Source organism: Pezoporus occidentalis, unplaced genomic scaffold, assembly GCF_034315485.1.
Source record: "Pezoporus occidentalis ecotype Australia unplaced genomic scaffold, CSIRO_AGI_Poc_V1 ctg182, whole genome shotgun sequence".
NCBI lineage: Eukaryota > Metazoa > Chordata > Aves > Psittaciformes > Psittacidae > Pezoporus > Pezoporus occidentalis.
In genome coordinates, this window is record NW_026913662.1 from 3852509 (window position 1) to 3868166 (window position 15658).

A 15658-nucleotide genomic window follows, 5' to 3' on the forward strand; every position below is an offset into this window, starting at 1 on the left:
AAGCCCAAATGCTAACAAGACCTAAATGGCTTTCCTCCATGGAACAAAAGAATGTAGATCACCAGGGCTGTGCACTGCCCCATCACTCTGCAGCAGGAACCCATGTCTTTCTCCTTTGCTTGCACAGCACCTACCTCAGCAACCCATGCTCCTTCGAAGTGCTAGCTCTCCTTCAATAGAATAAAACAGAAAAATAAATCCACCCTACATGACCTGAACAGCTCTTAACTTTCACCTCATCACCTCAATCCAGATTTCCCTTCCAACCAATCTACAAGCTGATTTTCTCATTCATTTAAGGAAGACCCAAAGGGACTGTCAGTTGTAGAAAAGGGCAGAGAAACCATCAATGGCTTTAAGTGAACTGGTTTGGGTACCAAAAGCAGAAAAGCTCTCTATTGGATAATTCACTGTTGTTGTTTCCTGCCTAAAGGAAATAGAATCTGCCTTTTCAGGAGGTCTGCCACATCTGAGGCCACCATAAGCCCAGACTTCATTTGTTTTATGACAAAATTCTAGCAAGTGCTGCCCATAGATAGTGAGCTTTCTCAAAATGCTTTCCCAGGGCAGGATAGGATATTTGCCAATGCACTTTCATTTCCATTATTTTCCATGATTGCATAGAAGATTTTATGTACTAGAGGTGTGTTTAGTTTAGGGGGCCAGTACTGTTCAGAAAGGATGCTGGGACATTGTTCCACATCTGAGACAAAGGCTTTTCATTATTCCCATAGAATCCATTGCAGTAACAGATTTGCATCTTCCATCAAAGGTGACTAACTTTGTTTTACTACAGCTGTACACCAGAAAATCACAGCAATGAAGAGTGAATGCAATTTCCACCCTATGAACACAGCTTTTTTGTTGTTCATAACTCAATCAAAATTTACTGGATCAAAAGTGTGCATCCTGTTAATTGTCAAATATCAGGAAAACTGGCATAGATTACTTATGCTTCAAAAAACAACAAGCAAATGCATAATCGTGCCTTAGATACCAACACAAACAGTGCATGTTTATTGTAATGGTTGGACACACTGGCAATATATTTTGAGTTACTAGTGAAACGTAAAAGGCAGATTAAGCATGCAGAAAACTGGTTTAGTAGCTTTGAAGTTGTGACAATAACCATTTTCATACACAGTAAAAATTTCCATTACGTTTCTTGGCTTGGTCTAAGTTCAGGAGGCTGGATGTTGCATACTTGGTAGAACTTGCTAATCAGTTTTTTCTCTTTTATCTGAAGTACTTTTCACTTTGGGGGCAATTGTGAAGCAAAATAGAAACAAAGAACAGCACACTACTGACATTTAAGGTAGTCAGGAGCAGTGTACTCTTGGAGGCAAAATTATCCTGGGCCATGGGCAGAGCTGCTTTTTTTTTGTTTTCACCAAGGCTTAATAATACTTTGCAACAGTTACTTATGACTTCATAAGTTTGTTAAGTCTGTTACCTCTCAAGGTGACCTTCTCATCATCAAATCCAACCTGCCAGGAATTTTAGCTATTTGCTGAATCTGTGTAATATGCTCCATCTAATCATCTTTCAGAAGATTTCACTAAAAATTTCCTATGCCATTTAGTAGCTTTACATCTTCTCCCGTTTTTCACCTGCCAGCAGGAAGGCAACTGGGACCAGCAGCATTGGTGAAGCTCTGCTGTTGGGACTAAAAAGACCCTTTCCAGACTGCATATGGTCAAGGGGGCCATGGACTACATTTGTCAACATTCTTTTTCTTTTTGTTGTTGTCATTGCTTACTTTCACAGTTTGCAAATTGATAGAGCTGAGGGCTTCCAGAAACTTGTCCTAAACTGTGTCCCTCCAACTTGCTTCTTAGTCCTGACTCCTGCTCTATATTTTCCTTTAGGAGTTAGTCATTCCCTTCCAGCCAAGATGGTGAAAACAGGTAGACCTTCAAGCACCTTTCCCTTTCTAGGGGTAGGAGAGAAAGAGTGCAAAACCCCATTGGCAGCAGCACATGACCTCTCAAATCTTCTGGGATGAGAATCTTCTTCCACGTGATGGGACAGCTGATGAGGTTGACAGAAGCAGAAGCAGTACCACCCAAACAGATGAGTCCATGGACCTCATGCTCCTTTGCCAGGTTTGATAGCAGAATAGCTCAAAAGACCCCACATTCCACCTACCCAGACAGTATGGCCAAAGGGCAGGTCAGACTGAGATAGTTCATTCCCTTCTCCTTGATCTTTCTGTTTTCCTTGATCTTCAAGGCTTCACAGGAAGCCTTTGAAGCAGTGCGTATAAGGGCAAGAGCTGCTGTGTTAAGTTTATATTCTCACAAATTACATCCATCTTTTGCTCAGCTCAAGATGTTCTGTTGAACAATAAATGCAGATCCCAAAGACTCATTAAGGCTCTTTTCTCCAAGCACCATGTTGGAGTACATCCAGATTTTCAGAGGCTGGACATCATTTAGCCAATCTGTATCCTCTAGAGCATCTCAGAGGCAGACATTTAGCCTGTTATCCTTAATATTCCTTGAAGATTTCAAACATATGGCTTCTGACCATTTTTCAATTGTGCGTCAGATTTAGTCTGCATAAAAAAAAACAAATTATTCGTTTCTCAAGGAAAATATGATACAATACTATTTGCCCTCCCAGAGCTGTTTCATATTTCTTTGAACTCTTTGGTTAAAAGTATGAGAAATAGACTGTAAAGGAGCAGGACTACATTTGATTTCCATTCATCTGCAAGGGTATATTTCAAAAGTTGGGTAGCATTTTCTAACAAATAGTAGAACAAACTTATATTGCTTTTTGTGTTCATTTTAAGAATTTATTACAAGTGCCAAGTGATAATTTGAACACAGATTACACCACTAGCATCAGAAAGGAAGTTCAAATGTCTGGGTGGGAGATTTTGAAGGATAATTCTGATTTATAATATGTGATTTATAAATTGTGATTTAGAAATCTGTGATTTATAATCTGCAGCTATCCTTTCATTGTGTACTTTGTTTTGCCCCGTTATCTTCATCCTTTTCAGTTTGAATATAATACAAGTAACGAAGCCATTTTTTTATTTGCAAAATTTGCTGGAAATCTCCAAGTTAAGTGGAAACAGCATTATGGGACTCTTGGAGAATTATGACATTAGATTTTCCGACCTCATGTAATAGATGTACTAAATTAACTTGAAAGAGGACTTGCAAAGATATTTCCCAATTGCTCATTTTTTATGAGAGCTGCTTATATTAGGGGTCTTACAATGCTTATTTTATTATCTCCATTTTTTTGTAACCACTTTCAGCTGGGATTCCGTTTAGGACCTTGATCATTCTCAGTTTGTATGGCAGAATGAAAAGAAAATATGGTCCCAAGAAAGAAAATGATTCAGTAAAAGAAAACTCGTTTGGATGGACCATAGAATGACAGATCTTGCCATTAAGTTTGTATTTGGACAAGATGTTACTACCTGAAAATCATTGCCACTTGATGAGAGACCTGTGAGCCATAGATTAATGTATCAAGTCCAACTCCTACAAGACAAATAGCCTCAAGATTTCCACTGTTAATGACCACACTGGTTTAAGCAGATGGAAGATAACTCTTCCATGTACAATAGTAGCTTCAGTTATTTTGAACAGCATCAGCTTGGTCTAAGAGATTGACAGCCATCTTCTGTTTCGCAATGGGGACTGCAGGGGAGAGGATAGTCAACACCAGTCTGCACAAAAAAATTATAGTTGGTAAATATTGGCATGAACGTTGCTCAGAGAACAAATTCTCAGGTTCAGCTGGGGACATCTACTGTGTTCCTGGGTCTGCCATCCTGTTCAACAAGACTCCCATCCTGCAAGCATGCTGACCTCAATGGAGATGACGCTATTTAGAGTTCTATGTCATGGTCTACGGCAGGACAGCCTCCTTCTGTTTATTTCACAGTTTAGATCAGCATAAGCTGACTATGAATCCCCACCTTCAGGTGCAGGGAGGTTGCTGAGTCTTTACAAGATGCTTCAGATTGCAGTGCTAGAGATCTGGCAGCTCTCACCAGCCCAAAGTCACTTGCAAATCATATGATTGGGCACTGCATTAAGTATTTGGCTTTCAGTTAGCAATAGTATGGACAGAGTTCTCGCTGTGCTGAGTTTCAATTTTGCGCTGTTTCCCTGTGACCCTTGAAACTGGACGTGCACCAGCCCACCAGCCTAGTGGAGAGACTGAATTTTACCCTGTGCTTGAGCTCCTCACTGCCTGCTCATTTCTCAGTCAACCAAAAGACTGTTCCTGAGGGATAGAAGAGGCTCCTTAAAAGATTTAATAGCCTAGAGAGAGGATCATTGTAGCAGAGCTCACCTACCCCTTCATCTGACCTGCAGTAACTGGGGTAAGGTGGGAAGAGAGAGGCAGAGGCTGGGACCACAGTGTTTCCCTGTGCTGACTCACAGAAAAGCAGCTCCTTGCAGGCCAGCCCCAGCCTCTCCACCACCTAAGGAACACAGGAGGGAACCCAGCCCCTTCATGCCCATTGCGCACATGCTAAATAAAACAGCAACTTGTGACATGAAACTTGTCTCCCTGAATGATTGTGTTTGGATGTATTAACACAGCACTGGCTAGAGTGCAACTGCTGCCAAGCCATCGCCCTCCCCTTCCACCATTCAGCCTCCAACAAAACTAATGTTAGTGCTGTTGTAAGTAGGATATCTTAATGCAGCACACACATAGACAGGATCCCTTTAGATTCTGGTTTATGTCTTCAATGAGAACCTTGGCAGCTGTAAAAATATATTTTGGTCTGGTCATTAAGCTAAAGATTTTTTTTTCTTCTAATTTCATACACAGTTATTAAAAGAGCCAGGACTTTTGGCAGTGACATTGCACAGTTGTGCCAGCTAATCCCTTCCCCCCACACAAGTTAAAAGTTGATTAATTAAAATCCATCCCGGCTTGTATGATTAATATATTTAAGCAGTTTGAGAATGGACGTGCTTTTCATTGTTGTCTGCTTTACAATGTGATGCTTCATCAAAATGAAAGAAAGTGGAATGTTAACAGGGCTAGGTTGTTAATGACTTACATCTGAGCCCCCCAAACTACAAGCACGAGCATCTGGAAGTGACAGATTTTTACAAGGCATTGCACTGAATGTGTCCAGTATTAGTGCCTGGATATATAAGTGTGTCTACATCAGCTCTTTATTTTCAGTTTAACACGGTGCTTTTCACTTACTGCCTTGCACTACTGGGTGAGTGTTGCTGGGCACTGGTACCATTGCTGGACAGCTGGTACCGCTTGATCCTTGGGCAGTTTCATCATTAGCACTGGGAGTCTCATCCCCTGATTGCTTGCTCACTAATGGGTACATAAGCCACTTCTTAGGACTGGGTTAGGGAAGTGAAGCAAATGCTTCCAGGTCTGCTGGTTTGCAACTTTCAAGGGAGCACACAAATATAAAATGTTTTCTGGTATCTGAGCACCTATCTGGTTTGCTGCTGCCACTTCTAGTGCTGTTCTTTCTCAGAGTGATAGTGTGAACAACTGCCTGAGAGGCAGGACCAGAACAGAGGTCTGGGAGATGTTGAGTGCTTTAGGTGTGTGAGAACATAGTTGGAGTGAGCAATGAGATGCTCATGGTTGGGAAAAAAAAAAAAGGAGAGCTTTAGTTTGCAGTGGGGTGTGCAGAAGGAAGGTTACATCGACTAACTGGAAGTTGGGGTATAGAAAATAGGAAGGTGAATTGCTATCCTAGAAATCAAAGGGGGCTGCTGCTGCCATCACTGATGGTGTTGTGGACACTGTGTTTGGGACTCCTGCATTTGTCTAAATGCTCACAGAATCATAAGCTCATTTAGGTTGAAAAAGACCTTTGAGATCATTGAGTCCAACCATAAACTTAACACTGCCAAGTCCCCCACTAAATCGTGTCCCTAAGTGCCACAGCTACACATCTTTTAAATACCTCCAGGAATGGTGGCTCAAATGCTTCCCTGGGCAGATGATTCCAGTGCTTGATGACCCTTTCAGTGAAGAAATGTTTCCTAGTATCGAACATAAACCTCCCCTGGTGCAGCTTGAGGCCATTTCCTCTTGTCCTGTCACTCATTACCTGGGGGAAGAGACCAACCACCTCCTTGCTCCATTCTCCTTTCAGGCAGCTGTAGAGAGCACTTACAGAAGCAGTTTTGATGCAGAGTGTAAGCCAACTTTAACCTTGGTGACATCTCCAAGCTAGATGAACCATTGTCCTGGTCATTGTTCATTTCCACTTGCAGAGCCTCATACCTATTATTCAAGAGCACCTGGGAAGGTGGGGTAGTCAAGGAGGAGACAAGCCTGGTGCTCTGGTCAGGAACTTGTCACCATTTTCCCCTGTTCCTTAAGTCACTGCACTGAGCCAGGTGGAGAAAAGATAGGGAATCCTCCATACCATGCATCCTGTCTGCCTCACAGGCTTCTCCAAGGGAAGGTAGGGTGACATTCCAGTAGGCTATGTCTCTCTCAGACTCTTTCCTCGTTAGAGCTGTCTGGCTGTCCTAGCCCCTGGCAGCCTGACCTTGTCATTAACAAATGTATTTCTGTGGATTTAAATGGGCTTTCTGTAGGCATATCTAGAGCTACAAAAGGCTTTAGCAACCCAAAATGAAACTTTAGCACCTCCCACTCAAAACTTAGACCCAGCACAGGCAGCTTTCTACACCGAGTGGTCAAATTTACTTACATCTGTGCTTCAGGGTGTGCCCAGCAGTGCCTTAGTCTTGATGGGACTGTGCTGCTCAGTGTCTGCCTCATAGTTAAGCCCTATCATGACCACAGATGTGGCATTTTTCTACATATTTCACACAAATTACTTGATTCATTCAGCAGTCTCTGAGCAAGCCCACTGAATGATGCTCTGCATGAAATGCTGTGGTCAGTGTGGCTTTCCGTCAGAGCCCAGAGGGTGACAGTGGTGGCATGACTCCTACTTTAATAATTGCTATATTCCTCTGCATACAGAGGATCTGATTTCAGGAGCTGCAGAGAAGGTCAGGCAAATATGTCTCCCCTCCAAGTGTCACACTCACTGGGCTGTCCTGAGAGAGTAAGGTCATTCCCAGCCTTTCAGCTAAGCCTACTCCACATGACTTCCAGCAATGAAAGATGCATTTAGCTAGAGTCAGTGAGGGCACAATTCAAATCCCAGCTGTGAGAGCAGTCACCACTGGAGAGGCAAGTATACATCCCTTGGGCAAAGAAGAAAACAGACCCCTTCTCAGTGAGTGCCTTAAGCACTGGGTGCTTACACAGTCAGAAGCTCCTGTGCAGCCATTTCTGATTAAAGAGGTGGCCCTAATGTGGTCTTTCAGAAGAAAAGGGATTGCCACCTGATTTCAGGAGAGTTCCAGGTTCTTAAATAAATAAATAAATACTGATTTTAAAACAAAACAGAACAAAAAACACCAAAACACCAAAACAAAAAACTAATGCTTAGCTTTTTTGATCTGATTGATATCAGATGTATGACATCCCATATTAAAATGCGTAACTCTAAGTTTCCTTTTCCTGACTTCTTGTGGTTTGAGCTGCAAGATGATAGAGGGATGGCTGGGGTTTTAAGGAAGCTTTCTTCTTTAACTGTATGTATTAAAGAAAAAATGTTAGTACGTTATTGTAGAATTAAGGATAGGAGCACTCAAAAGTCATGCATTATTTCTGTACAATAAAGTGTGCTGTGTCATAGCAGAAACCTTTTCTTCCTAATCTTTCCTCCCTGATTGACATTAGCTGTCAACTTTACCTTAGCGGCATTCTTAAAACAACTACGATATAGACTAGTATGTGAACATGTACGTACCAGCAGAAGAAGCTAAATAGCTGAATATTCTCACAATTTCACTGGGTACTTCTGAATTATCTGAAGAATCATCATTGAATTGAGGGATGTTGCTCGATATGCCAGCATATGAATTCATGGGAATGTTGGGGTGCTTGCTATAGAAAGGATGACTATTCTGCAGCTGGGGACAGCTAGTCTAGACAGCTGGAGGCTGTAGGTCAACATTTAGTTCTGTTTGTTGCTCTTCAGAAAAGACAAATGTCTTCCACTCATTTTTTTCCCTTTTAATATCCAGCCATTTGATACCACAAAGAAAGTACTATTCAGAACAGTATCTCTGCAAACAAGAGATAAGGCAAACACCAAGCCAAGAAGCTCTAGAGATGCTGACGTCTTCCAATCAGAAAGAGGGGACTAGGCCAGAGGCAAGAAAATCTGTCTCGTCTTTCCACCACATGACATTCAGAGAAATAAATGAATCTGGGCATTTTAATGTCATCAGGATTTTAGATTTTGAGCATTTGATGCAGGATGTGCTCTCAAGGAATGAAGAAAACTGAATAGCCCCACAAGATGAAGCTCTCTCTAGGCTCACACAAATAAGCGTGCTAGTAATCAATACATCCTTGTGTTTAGAATGGACTTGAAGAGAAAGCAGCAGTTGCAGTCATTATTGCAAAAAACATGTGGTCATTTAAAAGCAAGAGATAGGATTTTGATGAAATTCGTTTGTTGGTTTACCTGAATTTGATCCCAAGTAAACTGTCTGAAGTACGGACTCTAAAGAATGGTGCAGGATTGCTCATTCTAACAATGATTTTGGCATTCAAATGAGTTCTAAATATTCAGCATCTAGGACCCCCTGGAATTTGTACATAAACATACATTGCCCTCCAAAAATGTCAAACCCTTGCTTACCTTGGTCTAGATCCAAAAATCATATCTACAGTGTATCCCACTCATGTGTGCACACACATGTACTACAGAAGTGTTCTCATTTTGTGGCTGTAGGGTGAAGGTCACTTGAATTTTCATTTAATTGAAGACGAATCTTGAAGTTGTGAGTATGGGTAAATATATCAGTCAGTCCTGTTCCAGGTCTGTTCAAGTCTGAGGGCTTCACGCTTCTCTCTTCTCTGGAGCTGGATTGGACTCTCAAGTGCTTGTACTCCACACCTTGCCTGTGGACCTCCTTATGTAGGTACAAAAGGGCCCTTGCCACCAGGAGCAGAGTTTAATCTTGGTTGGCCAGGTTTAATCTTGACACTGTGGGATGGCAGAGTACAAGAAATTAGATCAGTCATATACTAGAACAGATTCTATGCTTTGCTTTGTGGTCTGTCTACAGATACCTGACTTCCTGACATTGTTCAAAGTTTGTCCTGACCTGAGAAAACAGGTAGCTTAGCTAGTGACCCCCTTTGCATAGGCTAGAGGATGCCACATCCACTTTGATTTTTGTAATTACTTATTTTATTTGGTATTACAGCAAAATCATAGAGTGCATGCCTATGGAGCATACTTGGAGGCAAGCACACAGCATTCATGTGCATGAGACAGTGGGACCACTGTTAAAAATACAAAAAACCTGCATCGGAATAAAAATGGATGGTTCACCTAGAAATCCTCTGAACACCAAGATTCTGCTGCAGAGCAGTCAGGCAGGTGAGATGTAGAGTTCAGGGGATCTGATTAGGAGGCTTCCATCTCTTGCATGCTTCACGAGATTGCAGGAGAGAGCGTGCAGAGGGGGGGGTCCATGTAGGTGAGTTTTGTAATGGAACTCTGAGACTTTAGATTGGCCTCCACAGGGGATTTATTTTTATAAATGCTGTAAGCAATTCCCATCTATCATCACAGAGGATGCTAATGACATCAGAGCTGCAGGTTGGGCTGTTGGACTCCACAACCAGTTTCCTTACTCAAAATGGGCCTGGGGCTTGTGGTAAGCAACGACAGTGACAATGGCACTTGTTCCTGGCTTTATCAATAGATTTCTCCACTGGCTTAAATCCTTCAGCTGCAGGCAAAGGTAGCAAGGCAGCACTTTTGCTGTGTACCATCTTTGCTCTACATTCTAGGCTTTCCTACAGAAAACATGCTTAATTACGTATTTCATCCAAACAAGCAGAAAGCACAGGAGTAAAGAAAAGCAGCAGCCATACACCATTGACCTGCAGAGTCTGTGAGAGAGCCCACAGTAGCTCACAGCACTGTCTGAAGGGTGGATTCTGTGGCAAAGAGAAAACTAGCCTCTGTATTATAGATCAATATAAACCTGTAACTATTCCTGTCACCTTTCTGGAGAGGCACAGCCAACTGCTTGCACCATTTGCATCCAGCCCAACATGTTATGCCAATGCAGTCAATGGTAAAGTCAAGCTATATCATTGAACAACTACAAGGAGCCCATTGTCCTCTCGGCCACTCCCCCTTCAGCAACTGAGCAGGCTCTTAAATGACTAGAAATCATTAGGGGAGTGAACCCAGGCAGGACAGCTTTGCAGCAGGCGGTGCCACCTGTGATTGCCTAATCCTATCCCAAGAAGACAGCTACCACCCAGTTGTAGAGGCGGTCGGGCACTGCATGCTGGTGAGTCAGAGCCATGAACAAGCAAGTCGGAGCCCTGGCTCAAAGCAGAGAGTTTACATGCTGGAGTGGTGCCTCTCTGACAGTTGTATTAATGCCGGGGTAAAACAGATGCAAAGATCTCATCGTATTAGTTCTCTTTTTGGGAATACAGTTGAGATGTTTGCTGGCAGGCTGGTTAGCTAGTGAGTAGCTGAAGTCTGTTTATATAGATGTGATATGCGCAGTTGTGCACACTCCCTACTGAGTCATCATCAGCAAAGACCCCATTCCAACTTCCATACATAGACTGAGCTTCGAAGGAAGCTTCCTTTGAGAAAGTTCACACTGAAAACTATCTAGAAAACAGTGGCACTGGCCACAAGTACTTTCAAGAGGAAGCCCTTTTTAGCAGCCTTACCTATGTGTGTATCTAGTTCAAGCCAACTCTTTAATAGCTTCCTGAACTGTGACCTGAACACTAAAAATGCATAGTAAGGCCCAAATGCCAAATGGCTTGGGCAGTACCACACTTTTTGAGTGAATTAAATGATTGGGAATTGAAGGAAAAGATGTTAGAAGTTTCTAAGAACTAGTAGGAGTCTGGATATCAGCATCTTAAATAATGAGGCTTTTAAATGGTGCTACAGATTTTCCTAGTAGTGGTAGGCACATTGATTCATTAAGGCCAAAGTGAGAAAACATGTAGGTTTAAGTAACTGGCAATAACTTTATCTATACATTTGAAGAGCACAGTGAAAGAGTTTCTCTGGAGGAACTGAACATAGGAGTCCCCATACTGGATATTAGCATTTGTTCCTCTCATTCAATAGTATCCAGCACAGGGAGGTCTGTGTACAACTTCTGAAGGCTCAACAAAAGATAACTGAGAAAAGCAAGCTATTCTCATGACTTCAATTTGCTGGAGTCTCCACTTCCACTAGGAAAAACTTAGATAAGCTTTTGAAAACCACTACTCTCATCCAGAAGAAAACAGAAGACTTTAGATGGGTAAGAAAGAGCTTTTCCATCCTGCCAAGTTTTTTCAAGCTTCCACAAATTTCCTTCATTCATGTTGAGTTGAAACTGAGACCTTTTGAAATGTTGCATGTCAAAAAAGAAAGCCAGACCCCAGAATAATCAACAGGTCTGAAATTCAGACTGTCAGCTGGGACATGGGAGGCCCAATTCAGCTCCCCATGTTCCCACCCAAGTTGGGAGTCTAGGTTCCCCAGTAGTTCTTGGCTGACAACCTAGCGAGGAGCTTGGTTTTTCAAAGCAATGAATGCTCCCTCAGAGCTGGCCTCTAGGTTCCCAGCTCCTCTGGAAGTTGCCAGAAAACTTTGGTATTTTAGGGCATTGGCTCTGCAAATGGAGCTTCAAGGAGACGGTAGCCTTTGCACCCAGTTGTCCTTAAGAAATGCGGTTAGAAATCCATCTGTGATTCCTGGAGGAGAAAAGGGTGCACTGTATAAAAAAGAAAAGTCATCAAAATGTTCTGATCACTTGAAAACCATTTCTGTCTTGAAGACATAGCAGGTTTGAAAGGATTGGTTATTCAGTGGCTTTATTGATTGCCTTTCACTTCATGGTAGAAAATATTGATGGTGTCCAAGAGAGTACAGGGGAAATAGCAGGGCCTGAATTTATGTGACAGTGGGAAAAGAAAAAAGCATGCAGCTCATTTGTTTAAGGGGATTTCAGCGAGCCAAGTGAACATCTAAATCAGATGTATGCATTTTAGTTTGTACTGGGACATGCACCTGCAAAAAGAGTTCTCAGGGATGCAGATGTCATGTATTGGGATATGGTATATTGTTTCCCAATGGCTTGGCACATCACTTCAAGGCCACCACCTATGCCTTTTAATCATCATGAGTGAAAGCATAGGCATTCACCAGGGCCATGTAGGCTCAGAAGGAGGATAGAGGAAATCCTTTGATATTCAAATTATTCAAGAATAAATAAAATAGATTTTGTTAAATTAATGGTGACTTATGAATAGAAATGATACTAGTTAGCTTCTCTGAAGGCCTGTGGTGGTGGTAAAACCGGTATCACAAAAGGATAAGAATTAAAATGTGCCAGCTAGCTCCTCCAAGACATTACAAGGTTGAAAGAGTCCATTAACATGGACTACAAGCACAGACCATGCTGCCAAGCATTGTCATAATGAAACCAGCAAATACCCAGAGAATTTGCTTAACAAATAACCATGCAAAGCAAGTTGCTTTATTTGGGATTTTGTTCCTTGCTAATTCTCCCCCTACTGCCCTGCCTGCCCTCTGACCACCACAGTGGTGATTCAGTTGGCTTGGGTAGGCTATGCTACCACCAGCCCTCCCTTGAGTCTTGGAGGCCAGGCCAAGCTGTCCACTAGTGTGAACCATGGTGGTGCTGCAGTATGGGAAACCTTGGACAACTCTGGCATTGACGCTTTCCATTTTCCTCCCTCTGACCTGATGAGGTATCAAAGCCTCAGCCTCAGCCACTCCAGAGCCTCATCATTTTAAGACATCCTGTGTGGCTTTCAGACACACAGTCCACCTTTTCCAGACCGTGACCAGCATTCCCTGTCATAGATTGGCTAGTAATGGCTCCCTCTCCTCAGTCAGGCAGAAGTCCCAGGGAGCTAGGCACCCCTCAGTGAGTTCAAGGGAAGTTCATCCCATTGGAGTTTTCCCCTATTCCACGTCCTGTCAGTGAGTCCAGGCTTCATTTAGCCCTAATCCATCCCAGTCGCACACGTGGCTAAGAGGGCTTTTAGTTTTCAATATCTGGGTTTCAACATTGCTACATGACTTTCCCATTAAGGAGTCGGGGAGAAAGTCCAGCTCATCTGCTGGGAAGGCTTGGCCTTTTGCTGGCTGCCCCGTGGCAGAGTGGGGCATGCCGTGGCTTGCTTTGCTTGGAAACCCCAGCCCTCCTCAGGCTTAGTGGGGTGAAATAAGGACAGTTTGCTTTATCTTTAAATTTCCTTGTTTTCTTGGGTACCCGCCAGACCCTTTGTTTTTTAAATATAGTTGTTTGTGGTTTAATTTCCTTTGGGTTTATTTTTTTTTTTTTTATTTTTTTAGTATTATTATACCAGCAAAAACTCAGCTTCTCACTGGAATGGTATAAGAGGGACAAGATGTAGTGGAAAAGCTCCATGAAACTAAATGGGTTTCCCATGGACAGAACAACTGTGAAATTCCTATGTGACACCACTATAGGATAACCTGCCCTTAATGGTATTAGCGGTCTAACTTGCACAAGCAAGAGACAGAGGAAACGGGCTGCCACAGTGGCTTCATCTCCCTTATTCTGCCAGATTCTGTTGAGGGTCCAGAAGGGGAATCATCCTGAGGATGCAGTCCTCAGATGTGTCTAGGTGTGTTAATGCTTGCTTCTGATATTCTGCTAAGTCCTGATGGGGAGATCTTTCCTTGGAAAAGACCTTGCAAACAGACCATCAAAAATAAACCATGGGAACATCCAAAAAAGAAACTCAGGCAGTGTTTTCCTAGGCAGCAGTGGAGGAGGCTTGGCCACCTTGTCCCACCCTTTCACCTTCTTTTGTGCTGTGCCAGTACAGCTGTTCACCACACTGTGTGATGAACCAGGCTGGGGAACTGCTGAAAAAGAACCATTTCTGTTTTCTGAATTCTCTTTCACTTGCATCAGTTTCCTCTGGAGTTTCCTGTGTAGCCACAGAGACAGCTACACAGGCCCAGACTGTGGCAAGCAGAAATAAGTGCCAACAGGTGCAGGAGCAGGGGAAAAGAGCTGCTGAAGTTGGTTTATGAAGTTTGCATGCTGAATGTTAGCTTCAGCCTTGGAAAGGATCTACTTTTCAGATGCGCACTCAGTGGCACACCAAATTAGCAGGCAAAGTCATTTTCCATTACACAAGAAAATCATCACAAAATAACCATTTGCCCATGCAAATGTATCAAAAATGCACATCAATGGCACATCTGTACAACTGACTTGTGTCCTGTTGAACGCAGATAGTTTTGAAAACGATTGAAGTGTGAGATGCAGAAGTCAACTCTGATTATCTCAAGGGAAACCAAAAAAAGGACAAGAAAAGAAAATCTCTGACAAGCAAACCTCATTATAGCATTCCTCTCAGTCATTCTAGTGTTTTACAAACTGATTGCCCTATACCACAACCCGAGACAAGGCAAAAACTCCCATGGATCTCAAAGAGAAATGTTACAGAAGTTCAGTTTACAAGAACTATGCCAGAACAATATGAAAATCACTTTTCCCACCACTGAAATGCAGCCACCTCTAGCATGGGATCTGCCAGATTTTTAACAGCTCACATCTTGGGCCAGAGAAGACATTTCCATTCCACAGCTGAGATTACTGTGCAAATAAGACATTATTATACAAAGAAGGAACACTATGCCCTCTGTATCGGTGCAGATGTGAAATAGAGAGGGAGCCCAAATCCTCCAGCTATGGGAGGGGAAGTTCCTCCAGTGACACTGAGTTGCCAACCATCACAATTATATTGCCAACAGACTTCATTGCAAGTCTCAAGGTAGCTGGTGGACTGGGTTTGGGATTGGGAGTGGGGGCTAGGACGCAAGGTCCTGGGGGAAGCATTTGTGCAAGAATCTCTGCTTTCTTTAGAAATAAGAAGGACCTTCCTTGTCTTTATGATTGCAGAGAAAAGTCTAAAAGCTCTACAGCTTGAGTGCTCCGAAACCAGAAGGGGCTTTTTTGTTACGCTCCTGAAAAGTGAGCAGAATATAAGACTACAAACCCTCATGGTTTCAGGGACCTTAATGAAAATTTGTTAAACTTTGTGTTGCAAGCTGACTGGTGTGGTTTCAGTGGCAGTAAACTCCCAATTGACTCCCAGTACAGGGTTTTTATTGTTTCCCCTGCAAGAGGTCACAGAGCCTTCATACAATCCCCCTCATATATATTGGCATATGCCCATCACCCTGGAGTTTGGCCTTGAAAAGGTTTGCAGGTTTGTTCTCCGTGCTGAACCAAGGTGTTGCCACTGTGCAGCCCCTTTCCCATAGGCCTGCTCTTTCTAGGAAAGAAGCCAAGTTACATTTAGAGGTGTTAAGATTTGAATCCTGGGGGGAAACTTGAGAGCAGAGAAGGGGGCCAGCCTTTGTGGATAGAACAGCATCCAGGCGATGAAAATTGCCAGGTATTGCTAAGAAAGAAAAAGCCTCAGTTTGGCAGGCATCTGTCCCCTGGATGTCTGTGCCTCTTGTTAAATAAAGCTGTATTTCTTCACACAGGGCACTAAGTTACCTTTGCTTTTGTTTCCAGTTAGTATCAGATGGGTC

The 15658-nt window shown here is 42.8% G+C and overlaps 1 protein-coding gene across 1 annotated transcript in view; it reads left to right on the forward strand.

Moving 5' to 3' along the window:
- LOC134162099 (potassium voltage-gated channel subfamily KQT member 1-like) overlaps window positions 1-15658 on the forward strand; it is a 473656-nt gene that overhangs the window by 430588 nt on the left and 27410 nt on the right. The gene's annotated exons all lie outside the window — the stretch shown is intronic.